Here is a 12728-nt window from a genome sequence, read left to right as displayed (position 1 = left end):
CAGCAGGGAAACAAGGTTTATTTCAATTTCTTGGCCATGAGTGAGATTTACTGAGTGGGCAAATTAGGGAGACGACACCATCAGATCCCGAGCCCTCCATGTGTTAATCAAGAGACGGCTGCTGTGCTACATCCATAAATAATGAATAAATTAGGAGCTAAAGCTGAAAGGACAGTTTATTTGTACCATCTTCACGTGAACACATTCAAGAACATCACAGATGAAGAAACATTAAAAACTTCCACACTACATAAAGCAAGAAAAATAGTTTTTCTTTCAGGTGGTTTCAGAAAAACAGAAACATCAAACATCTCCAAGACTCTCTTTGAAAGAACTAAAAACCTTTGTTCTCATGGTCCAATCATGAGTGAACTCCCCGATGAAGCCTTGTGTGCTAAAACATGTCAGAGTTTTAAAGGTTAAACATGAGTTTCCAAACCGTTTTGCTGGAGAACAATGAACTATTTGACTGAGTTTCAATCATTTACAGACGAGCAAAACCAGGACAGAGAAAAAAGGACAAAACTGACCCAGTAAAACAACAGAAAAGAAGATCCCATGTAGATCTGTATTATGTAGAAGTTCATCCCAGCAACCAGTTCAGTTCAACACAAGTTTAAATGATTCTATCTGAACTCTGTGGAGCCTGATCTCAAGCTTTTTGAGTCTGACCAGAGGATCTTTCTGTGTCTTCAGATTCACTGTGATCCAGTGATGGGAGTGATTTCAGCCCTGAGTGATCACGCTGATGTTTGCACAGAGCAGACAATGAGGTGAATGTTTGGGCACATTGGTAACAGTGAAACAGTTTATTAGTAACGTGGGATCGTTTGTGTGCAGAGTATGAACTGAGATTCCTGAAGCTCTTGTCACACTGGTCACAGCTGTAGTTTCCTTCCATGTGTGCACGTTCATGAATGTTACGATTACCTGACTGTGAGAAGCTTCTCTCACAGTGTCTGCACTTGTGTGGTTTCTCTCCTGTGTGGACTCGTTTGTGTGTTTTAAGGTCCCATGCAGTGGTGAAGGATGACCCACACTGATCACAGAGGTGCTTTTTAACCCCACTGTGAATCAGTTCATGTTTTTTTAACTCACTTGGTGTGGTGAAGCTTCTCTCACATTCTTTGCAGTATTTCAGTTTGTCTCCAGTGTGTCTACGTTGATGTAGTTTTAGGGTCTTTTGCCGACGGAAAGTTTTTCCACAGAGGTCACAATGAAAGTCTTTCCCACCACAACAGTGATGACAGGGTTGAGAACTGGATCCATCTGTGTCGCTCTGCTTCTAAACAAAGACACAAAGACAGTGTAAGTCAGTCCTTCAACATTTGTATCCTGAACGTCGCCTGAAATAAAGAGCATCTCTGCAGACGTCCAACTACATTTGACTGTTTCAGTTAACACACTCTGTTTACTGGGCTGCAATAACTACAATACTACCACCATAATACTACAGTAATACTAAAATCATAACTGAAAGGAAAATCTGAATAATCACTCAGAGCTGCTTTTCCATGCAGTAGAATTGCTAACACAGTTTAATGAGCAGAGTTGTTCCAAACAGTCAGGCTAAAATGACAAGATAACAATATAAATACATACCTCACAGTAGCTGCACTTGTAGAGTCTCTTTCTGGTGTGGATCTGTTGGTGTTGTCTCAGGTGATGTGGAGATTTAAAAGTCTTCTCACACAGGTCACATTGATAAGGTCTCTCCTCAGTGTGGGTAAATATGTGTTGTTGTAAGTGTGCGTCTGTTGTAAACTGTTTGCCACACTGTTCACAGCAGTACACATCATGTCTGGTGTGAATGCGTAGGTGTATATTTCGGCTCCCTCTCTGGCTGAAAGTTTTTCCACAGATGTCACAGCTGTATGCCTTAATTCCAGAGTGGGTAACTAGATGACTCTGTAAGCTGCTACTGTGAGTAAAAGCTCTGCCACACTGATCACAGCTGTACGCTTTAACTCCACTGTGGATGAGCTGGTGTTGTTTTAGGTAACCCTTCAAGGAAAAAGACTTTCCACACAAGTCACAGCTGAACGGTCTCTCTCCAGTGTGGATGACCTGATGCTGTTTTAGTTTAGCCTTCAGAGTAAAACCCTTCCCACACTCGTCACAGCTGTATGGCTTAATTCCAGAGTGGGTAACTAGATGACTCTGTAAGTGGCTACTGTGAGTAAAAGCTCTGCCACACTGATCACAGCTGTACGCTTTAACTCCACTGTGGATGAGTTGGTGTTGTTTTAGGGAATCCTTCAAGGAAAAAGACTTTCCACACAAGTCACAGCTGAACGGTCTCTCTCCAGTGTGGATGACCTGATGCCGTTTTAGTTTAGCCCTCACAGTAAAACCCTTCCCACACTCGTCACAGGTGTGTTTTTTCTCTCCCTTTCTTCTGTGAGGTTTGTCGGCCTCCTGAGAGCGCTGACTTCTGGCTCCATGTTGGTCCTGCAGTGACAGAGATACAAACAGAGGCAGTGAGTGAAATGCAGTCGTGGAACAAACTCAACCTTCAAACTCCATTAACACTAGTTTTAAACCTGAAGGTGGAGCGTGGCACCAAACACCTTAAAGGTCTCTTATCCCCACCTGCTGGTAGTTCTAACACATTACATCCAACCTGCTGTTAAAGATAATTCATGACTGTTCAAACACTAAAATCATGCCCATCCCTCCTGATTGTGTACACACACACACACACACACACACACACACGCGCACACACACACACACACACACACACACACTATTTTATAATTAAGATTATTTTGTTGTTTCCTATTACATATTTCTATAATTTGTATAGATTTATACAGAATTATTCAGTGATAATAAATCCTATGTTTGTTTATTCTAAAGGAACCCCGTTAGCTTCCACAACAGATGTTGCTCGTCTTCCGTCAAATACTCACATAAAATATTACACAATGAAGTGGATTCAAGATATCCACATAATTTCACTCTTACATCCACAGTGAGGTTTCATAACTGTTCAAATATAAGCAATCAATAATAATAATAATATTTCTCTGTCAGCCTTCTCGGTTACGAATCGTCTTCTGCTCCTCTGTCATGCGGCGTCCCACAGGGCTCAATTTTAGGGCCACTGCTCTTTTCACTGTATCTATTGCCTCTGGGTTCTATCCTTAGAAGGCATGGGATCTCATTTCATTGTTATGCCGATGACTGCCAAATTTATTTGCCACTAAAACACAAGGATGGCATCTCCATAAAACCTCTCTTGACTTGTCTAGATGACATTAAAGCTTGGTTGGTTCTAAACTTTTTAAATTTTAATGAAAAGAAAACAGAGCTGTTGGTGTTTGGACCCAGTGGTCCCTGTGAGTCCTCCCCTGTTGTTTTAGGATCCCTGGAAGTCTATTTTAAATCTGTTGTTACTGACCTTGGTTTTAAGTTGGACAGTGATTTTAAATTGGACAACAAAATCAGAGCAGTGGTGAAGTCCGGTTTTTATCATTTAAGGCGACTGGCAAGAGTAAAATCTTTTCTTTCGAGGCAGCACCTTGAAACAGTGATCCATGCTTTTATTTCTTCCCGCCTGGACGACTGTAACTCACTTTATGTGGGGGTCAGTCAGTCATTGCTCTCACGTCTGCAGCTGGTTCAAAATGCGGCTGCACGACTCCTAACAGGAACTAAAAAAAAAAGAGAGCATATAACCCCCGTGCTGGCCTCTCTGCACTGGCTGCCTGTGTCTTTTAGAGTTCATTTTAAAATTCTTATGTTTGTTTTTAAATGCCTTCACAGTCTTGCCCCGCCTTACCTCACTGAGCTTCTTCATCTCCACACACCCTGTCGGTCTCTCAGGTCAGCTGACCAGCTGATCCTGGAGGTACCGAGATCCAGGAGGAAGCTCAGAGGGGGCGGGGCCTTCTCTATTGTGGCTCCAAAGTTATGGAATCATTTGCCCATGCACGTTAGAGAGGCCCCTTCACTGTCCACTTTTAAATCACGTCTTAAAACCCACTTTTATTCCTTGGCTTTTAACCTCAGTGAGACTTAGTTTCTCTTTTAATTGAAGTAGTTGTTTAATTAATGATTTCACTCTTCTTTTATTTGTGTTTTATTTATATCTCATGTAATTTTATGTTACAGTTCCAATGTACAGCACTTTGTGTCAGCTGTGGTTGTTTTAAAGTGCTTTATAAATAAAGTTGATGATGTTGATGATGAATATCAATAACATTGAGGCACATTACACAAATTTCAAAAACAAATCATGTCTTACAATATTTACAACAACTAAAAGCTCTGTAAATCGGCTTTTAAGTGTTCATTGAAGTTTTGAATAATTCTCTAATTTTTTAAGGCAACTTATTCCACTTAAAAGTTGCTCTAAATGTAACAGTTTTACAAAACGTTACTTTTAACTCGAGCATTTACTAAATTGCAGTTTGTTGAAAACTGTGTAATATGATGATGTATTTCATCTGGATACTGCAGCTGAGCAGAATAAATGTGGTGTGTTTAACAGAATTGCTTTCTTTAGAACTACAAGTAAGCCATAGAATATTTTAGCCTGTACAGGAAGCCAAGAAAGGTTATTATGCATTTTATCAATATTAGTATAGTATGAACATCTTCACACTAATCTGGACACCTTATTCTGGACTAACTGAAGTCTGTTAAGATCTGTCTTATTAGCTGCTGACCAAATGATTGAACAATACTCCAGATGAGACATTACTAGCGCATTAATGACATCTTTCATAATGAAGAAGTGATACACAAAGAGCATTTCAAAGCCATAGCTATGCCTTGTCGGCAGAGTTATGTGACATTAGTGATGTTTGTACTTTCAGGGTTAACTTGGTTTTAAAGCCTTTAAAATATACGCCGTTCAATAGTCGACCTTAATCTGACAGAGAATGTGATGATTTTGTGGATAATTAAAGTCAGTCATATATCCACAAACACAACAAGCTGAAAATCAGTGATGCTGCTCGGTTTGCAGTCCTGAACATCACGGCACAAGCAGGATCCACTGCACTGTTAATGTTAGCTGTGTTATATTGCTGCCTCTGTTCGGTGGTGTTGAGCCAAACGCACTTTAACGTGTGTTTGAACGAGCTGACGGTTCACTCGTTAAGCTGAAAGAAAGATGCTTTAATCACAGCAGTCACACATGTGTCCACTGCACCATCTGGAACTCTTCTTGTTTACACTCGTAATAACACAAACACTAAATCCTGCTTCTCTGGTGCTGTTGTGTAGCAGTGTGTACACCTGAGACTGTCACCTGTCTGTCTGTCCTGCACTCTCTCTCTGTTTCTTTCTCTCTGATTGTGGAATAAAAGTATGAACATGTGTTTATAAGTTACACTTGTGTTTGAATCCTGCAGCTTATCACACATTTGATTTCCATGTGTGACGACTGCAAGTGTCCAGAGTGAGGACAGACTGAGGGAGCCACTGCTGCACATCATCTGTGAGGCTTTGCAGCCCTGATGATCCACCAGGACAAACTCAGCAGTGTGTGAGGAAGAGGAGGAGGAAGAGCCAGCAGGAGCTGACAGATGGAGAGAATAGACAGACTGTTCCCTGTTTGTGAAGGACTGCTAGGAAAGTTTAACATAACTGTCTGTGCTGAATCAGTCTTATTAGGTAATGTTCAAATAATGTGATCATCCCAGTGTTTCCAGTGTGGGAGAAAGTACTCAGGGCCTTCAAGTTACACACTATGAAAGGCAGCAACAAGTTTAATGTTCAGAAACCTAAAGTCAATATTTGTCAATATTTGTCTCTTATATATGATACATCTATATACACACTGTCACAGATACTTGTCTGTGAGTGAAGTGATTAATATAATAACTATAATATTGGCCATATTATATTTACATTACCACAGTGAGATGACTTTAGTCTCATGAACAACATCAGCTAATTGTTATTTACAGCTAATCTTAAACGACTGTTCAGCACAGAAATGAAGCCCAACAATCATGTTTCACAGTCCTGTGGTCTCAGCCTCAGATACTCATCAAATCACACAGAGCTCATGTAGAAACAAATGAACTAAATATGTTCTCCTTCATTTCTGTCAAACAAAGCTGTATGAAACGTTTCCAGCTGTTTAGTATCATGGTTGCTAGGCAACCTGGGCCGCGCGACGGAGGCTAGACGTCCCATTTCACGAGCCTACGAGCCTCGCACTTCGGCCTTAGCGGTCTTTGAGTACGCGGCCCTTGAGGACTTTAAAGCTGCAGAACCTGAATCGGGATACAGCCATGATGATCTCCAGCCTCGTGCTCGCCAACATTCTCACCTGAGTTAAGAAGACGATCACTGAAATGGTCTCAGCAGGTCCTTTGATGACAGCAATGAAATGCAGTGGTAAGGCTTTTTGGGGATTAAGTTCGTTTTCATGGCAAAGAAGGACGATGCAGTTCATCTGATCACTCCTCATAACATTCTGGAGTGCAGGCAAAATGCTATTATAAAAACTTAAGCAGCAACTTCTCCAGGTTCCAATATTTATGCAATTCTCAAACCTTTTGGCCACGACTGTATAACCTCTTCTGAAGTTTAGTGGATATTATACATGGTTATGCTCAAGATGTGTCGGCCAGTTTCCACTGGAAACGCCTTTTGGTTAAACTGTCAGCGAGGAATTTGCATTTGCACTGTTACATTTTTATATAACTTTAATGCACATAAACAACAGCTGCTTGTTTCAGTGAAAATACATTGATGGGTTTTTAATAAAGTTGTGCAGCTGTAAAGTATTTTGTCTGGTGTCAATTCTATCGTCAGCTACATCATTATGGCAAATGTTCAAATGTATATGGTGATAAATATCTTTGGTCATATGGTCCTGCTCTGTCTGTCACCTTCTGTGTTGAGCTCATTGTTTCCTCTGTAGTGGCTGAGCTGAGTCCAAGTAGCTGAAAATGTTCCTCTGCTGCTCCGTCAGACTCTCCTCCTCCTGCTGATCAGCTGGGACACAAAACAGATCTTTGTTAGGCTCCACACTGCACTGAAGAGTCAAAGTGTCTCATATGTTCATCTGACAAGTAAAAGAACACATTTTTGTTTCCCGAGGTGGGCAACTTGTTGGAAACAAACACAAAAGGTTTGAGCACTGATACCTGCCATTGCTGGCATTGAAAGATGCAACGCCAGCAATGTGGATTGTCAAGACTCAAACCAATCATCAAGCAAAGACAACAGGGATCAAATGTACCGCATTTTGATCCGGGACGTACTCTGCATGAAAACAAGCGCCCACTCTTCCTGCTCAACAAATGACAAGGGCGGAGCCTTATACCACGTGATACAGAAGCTGTGCCGTGTGATGCTAAAATTAGCAGGGAAACAACAACGGAGAGCACGTCAGGGATGACGAGAAAGTGACAGGAGAAAATCCGTCCCGGTCAACCACCCAAACATCAATAACGGGAACCTTATACAGCGCTTCCCTATACACGTCGAACTCCCGCAGGCACAAAGACATCACGGAGGCTATCACTTATCACCTGACCAAAGATATGGCTCCATCAACACTGTGCAAAACGAGGGATTTAGGAAAACGATCAACACCCTAGACAAACGCTACACAGTGCCGTCCCGCAACTATTTTTCTATTGTTGCACTACCTGCTCTGTACACGCAGCGTCGAGCAATGGTGGAGACGGAATTTCGAGCAGGGCCCTGTTTCAGGAAGCCGGTTTAGTGGAAAAACTGAGTAAGTATACCCTGAGTTAACGAAAACTCTGGGTTTTCGGTTTCACAAAGCGAGTTCAGCTGAAGCCTGAGTGAGTCACTATGACGACACACGCCGTGAAGCTAACCTGCCCCCTAGCAGGTTTACTACAACTAACCCTGACTGTCTCCGCCCCTTTGTCGGAAACCTGACAGTAGGAAGTGTCAGACATGGCGTGTCCCTTCCTTGAAGAGCCAGTAGATCGTGAAGCCTAAATTCTCCGCAGAGCTCTCTGCCGGGAGAGAGTGATCAGAGCGCGTTTGGACATTTTATCATTTCCTGATGATTGTCTGTGCGAACGTTACCGTTTCTCAGCACAATCTATAATTTATTTGGATAACATCCTCAGGCCATATATTACGCATGTGACACATCGCGGACATGCTCTCAGTTCTGTACATATTATTTGTATTGCACTTCGGTTTTTTGCAAACGGGAGCTTTCTGTATAATATTGGTGACGCTGAGCACGTTTCCAAGGCTACCGTCTGTCGGGCAGTCAGGAATGTTACAGTTGCACTGAAACGTCTCCTGTACTCGTTTGTGGTGTTCCCCGGTCATAGACCCACAAGATTCATCAAAGAGGGATGCCACAAAATTGCAGGTATCAGGATGACCAAAACTTAATTTATGATGTGGTGATACTTGAACTACTACTTAAATTTTACATTTATTTTCACGGTTCCCAGGCGTGATTGGCTGTATAGATGGTACTCACATTCCAATCATTGCTCCTTCAGTAAATGAAGGAGACTATGTGAACAGGAAGTCTTTCCACAGCATTAATGTACAGGTACATAGTTCCCTGTAGCATTTCAAACTAACAAATTATTTCATCATAGTAATGGATGCTAATTTGTGTTCTCTGCACTGTGAAGATCATATGTGATGCTGCCAACATTATCACAAATGTGGAAGCCAAGTGGCCAGGCTCTGTCCATGACTCACAAATATTCCGTGAATGTACACCGAGCACAAAATTTGGACATGGTGAGTTGAAAATACTTTAAAATATATAAAGACCAATTGCTTCAGGGACATTTGAACTGAAGTGTATCCTTCTGTCTTAGGAGAGTTCACTGGCTACTTGCTTGGTGATAGGGGGTATCCATGTTTACCCTATTTGCTTACCCCTTACTCTGACCCTGAACCGGGCCCACAGCAGCGATATAATCTGGCTAATTGCAGGACAAGAGCCAGAGTTGAAATGACTATCGGAATGCTTAAGGCCCGGTTCCAGTGCCTGCAAAGACTCAGGGTCACCCCAGAAAGGGCATGTGACATTATTGTGGCATGTGTGATTCTTCACAACATTGCCACAATTAGAGGAGAACACTGTCCTTCTGAACCAAACATCAGCAGTGATCCAAACCATGAACATCCTGACCCTCCCACGGACATACAAGATGGAAGAGCAGTCAGAGACACCATATGTCACAATCATTTCTTTTGACCCATCACCTCAACATGTTGAAAGAAGAATAAACAGATTTTTTGTTCAACTGGCTTTATTGGTCACCTGTGTTTCCTGTACACAAAGTATTAAAAGATGTAAACCTCATAAAGTGTCTCTGTTGCTTCCTCCTCTGTAACAGCTGTCAATGTTTCTTCATTATTTTCCTGTAGTAAAGAAATAAACAACATTGCTGTTCTACTGTAAACTCATATAATCTGTGGAGTAATACTCACAACTGCATGTTGGTCTGGCTCAACAGGAGGCTGCACCAGATGCAGTACACCATCACCATCAACTGATAGAATATGAGGTTTATACAGGTCACTTATAACTTACAAGGGACCAAATGGCAATTAACAAACATACCAATCACCTTACACTTCATTGTCATTATGCTCTCAAAGACAACCAAGACTGAGGGAAGGCAAAATCAGTAGGAAAATAACTTCACTACAAAATAATCCATTATGGTAAAGAGTTTATCAAATGAATGAGTAGCACTGCAAAGGTGACTGTGAAGAAAGGATGTATGCACATCATGTATTATTTTGAATTTACCCCCTATGTAGGCACTTGTGTCTTGCGGGGTTATTGACTCAGAGGATGTCCCCGCAGAGATGCCTTCGGCCACAGGGCGCCCACTGTTTTGGCTGAGGGCCAACTGCTCAGCCTCTGTGAGTGGTGGTGGTGGAGGACCCCCACCTGTTTTTCGGGCCTCCGCTTTTTTTCTGTTGGCTATAACGGGTCACATTTGAGCATACAGAGTAAGCAAATATGTACTTGTAATGTGCTCAGATAATTTCAATAAGTGCTTACAGACAGAAAATTTATGTAGCCTCTAACTGCAATTGATTTACATCGGACAAACAGACCAAGCACTATGGCTCATAATACAATTACACCTTACCTGTTTGGACTATATTTTTATATTTCATTTTTACTTGCTGCCAGGAACGTTTGGGGCCTGTTGGGTTGCACCTGCGCTCACATCACGTCACAAAATAAAATGTATAAAATAACAAATAAAATAACATATGATAAAATAACGTGTTAAATGGGTGGAAATCCCTAGATCAATGTTTAAATTAACACTCATGCATTGACTCTGTCGGCTATGTTTTGCCATGCATGCTCACTTTCTTTTGCAGCTGTCGCTGTGTTACTTTTTTCAGCGGAATTTGCATGTTATCGGCATAGGCTGCCATCAGAATTTCGGCCTCAAGCGCTGTAAAATACATTGACCGCGCCTTCTTTCCCTCCGTCTCCATGGTGACTCGCTTAATCTGTGCTCCACTGATCAGGGCTTTATGTATCCTCGTCCGCGCGCTTCACTTGGGGTTAAAGCAACTCCGCGTTGACTGAACTACTTGTTATCAACCTTTCTGAAACCGAATATTCCGAGTTGGACAGTTCGGGGTTACTCAACCCTGCGTATCGTTTTTCACTCTGAGTTTTCTAAACCGGCTTCCTGAAACAGGGCCCAGGACAACATTTTGCTGCAACAACAAAACGTGAGACATTTGTTGTTTTATGTTTATTTATTGTTATGAGAGAATCATGATCTCAATTCTAAGCCAAAAAATGTTGATTCTCATTTTATGCAAAATCGTGCAGCCCTAACATTAACACAAAACTATTGTTTCACCAGAGAAACACACATGAAGAGAGAGAGAGAGACAATAACAGCTACCAAACAGTCGTCATAATTCGTCACACAATGAGAAAAGGACAAATCAACAAGTAACAATGACTAATTAATATTAAAATCTGTAACATAATGTAATGTTTGGAGTTTAGTCTGATTGGTTCAGGATGACCTGCCATTATCCAATCACACGTCTGCTTACCTGCATCTTTTCTCTTTTTTCTAACCTGAGCACCTGATGGCTTTGAACTTTTGTTGTCCATCTTCCATTGGTTTGAATTTTGCGCTCCAGTACAAACACAAATCCCCCAACCCGAGGATCAGCACAATTAACCTAACAGACCTACACCTTAGTTCACAGATTTACTTTGTCTAAGGTTGATTTCTGGGATTTCACACAACCCAGGATTCAGATCGTGAATCCATGATGGGCTTGGATTTACATCATTATAAATGAAATGTGCTCTACTTGGAAGCAGCCAGCCCCGCCCCTTTTGACGGCTTGTGTGAGACTTTAAATCATCAAACTGTAATTTATAAATTTAAATTGTTATTGATCCTTTACCCCGAGTCCTAAAGTGTAGATTTATTTTCTTACTCTTCTTATATTTATTGCTTGTTTACTTGCACTGCTGTAACTGCAGCCTCGTCGTCTCGTCTCTCTATATGCTGGACTGTCTGTGGCGGAGATGACAATAAAGTTTACTTTGACTTCAGCAGCGCGCAGGCGCACCGAGGGCTCTCGCGCTCACTTTATAGAATTTAGAAAGAACATCGGTGCAGAGTATAAGTCTGTATCATAATATCTGTTTGTTGTGTTGTTTTTATTTTGTTTTGCGAGTTGGTTATTAGATGCCGCTCCAGCCAGCCAGAGACTCCCCGCCGCCCCGCCCTCTCCTCCCTGTGCCGCCAGCAGCAGGCGCACCTCGCAAACGGAGGGCGCCCTTACTCCCAGCAAATGGCTGATAGAAAACCGATCGGTGCCTACGAATTTCCCAATATGCGCTGGCATGACGTCGGGGAAGCATGGGTACGACCGATTATTTTATTTTTTTCTTGCCCGTGATGCCCCCCCCCACCACGATGCATTCTATTGGTTTGCACACTTACACACACCCAGCTGTGGTTTCCTGTTTTGCTGGACTCTGGAGAGCCCCGCCTTTAACGCTCTTCTCTCACAGAGAGCAACAGAAAACTTGGAAAAACTCCAGATTGACTGAACTCAGTTCAAAGTTACCTTGACACCTTTAGATGTGAGACGTAGTGATGGTCCGCTTGAAGCTGACGCTCCGGTGCGTGTGTCAGAAAGATCAACGCGCTGCTTCAGAAGCACCGTGTCGAGGCTTGATTCGTTTGGCCAGAGTCACGTGATCAGTGACGTCTGAAGCTTCGTTTAGAACGTACCTTTTTTTAAATCGAACTTTATTGAAACACAATGAGTATACAACATACAAACAGATGAAGTTTACAAAAGAACAGAACATGAACATACAGAACCAGGAGTAAAAAAATGATGATATGAGTAGGCGAAAAAAATCAACATATTGTAACGTGCAGTGGAGATGAAGCCAGCCGCGGAGGTGTGCAGGTGGATAGCGAATGAGCAACAGCTTCTGACTTTCCAAAAAGTACTCATTTATTTACAATATCAAAAATAAAAGTGCTACCTCTACCACACATTACTAAAGAGCACACTAGTCCGCGTACACACGGGAGCATCCATTACAGGAGGAGTGCGAAGAAGAACAAAAAGGGGGTGACACCAGTCGTGAGACAGGAGGCGCCGCCATGTGGTGATACACTGCATTACAATAGCAACTGTTACATAGTCCCCCCCTGGTGAGAAAAAGGCTGTCCTCAGCCGTACACAGCTGAAAAAGCACACACCACACCAAACAG

General features: G+C 42.1%; 2 long non-coding RNA genes across 2 annotated transcripts; one reads left to right on the top strand and one right to left on the bottom strand.

The window, feature by feature from the left end:
- Positions 1-2101: 2101 nt before the first annotated feature.
- LOC146712383 (uncharacterized) lies at positions 2102-12238 on the bottom strand. Its single transcript, XR_014916915.1, has 3 exons — positions 12067-12238; positions 6858-6963; positions 2102-2451 (listed from the first exon to the last, which is right to left on the bottom strand). It is a non-coding gene; the product is annotated as an uncharacterized LOC146712383 (long non-coding RNA).
- LOC146712384 (uncharacterized) lies at positions 7669-9235 on the top strand. The gene is made up of 2 exons (XR_014919247.1): positions 7669-8521; positions 8607-9235. It is a non-coding gene; the product is annotated as an uncharacterized LOC146712384 (long non-coding RNA).
- Positions 12239-12728: the final 490 nt, after the last annotated feature.

The sequence above is a fragment of the Copadichromis virginalis genome, linkage group LG3, assembly GCF_057382275.1.
Source record: "Copadichromis virginalis isolate Kocher_CV1m ecotype Utaka linkage group LG3, C_Virginalis_male_GT1.1, whole genome shotgun sequence".
Classification (NCBI taxonomy): domain Eukaryota; kingdom Metazoa; phylum Chordata; class Actinopteri; order Cichliformes; family Cichlidae; genus Copadichromis; species Copadichromis virginalis.
The sequence above is the reverse complement of the archived record's forward strand: the minus strand, read 5'-3'. Positions and strand labels throughout refer to the sequence as shown.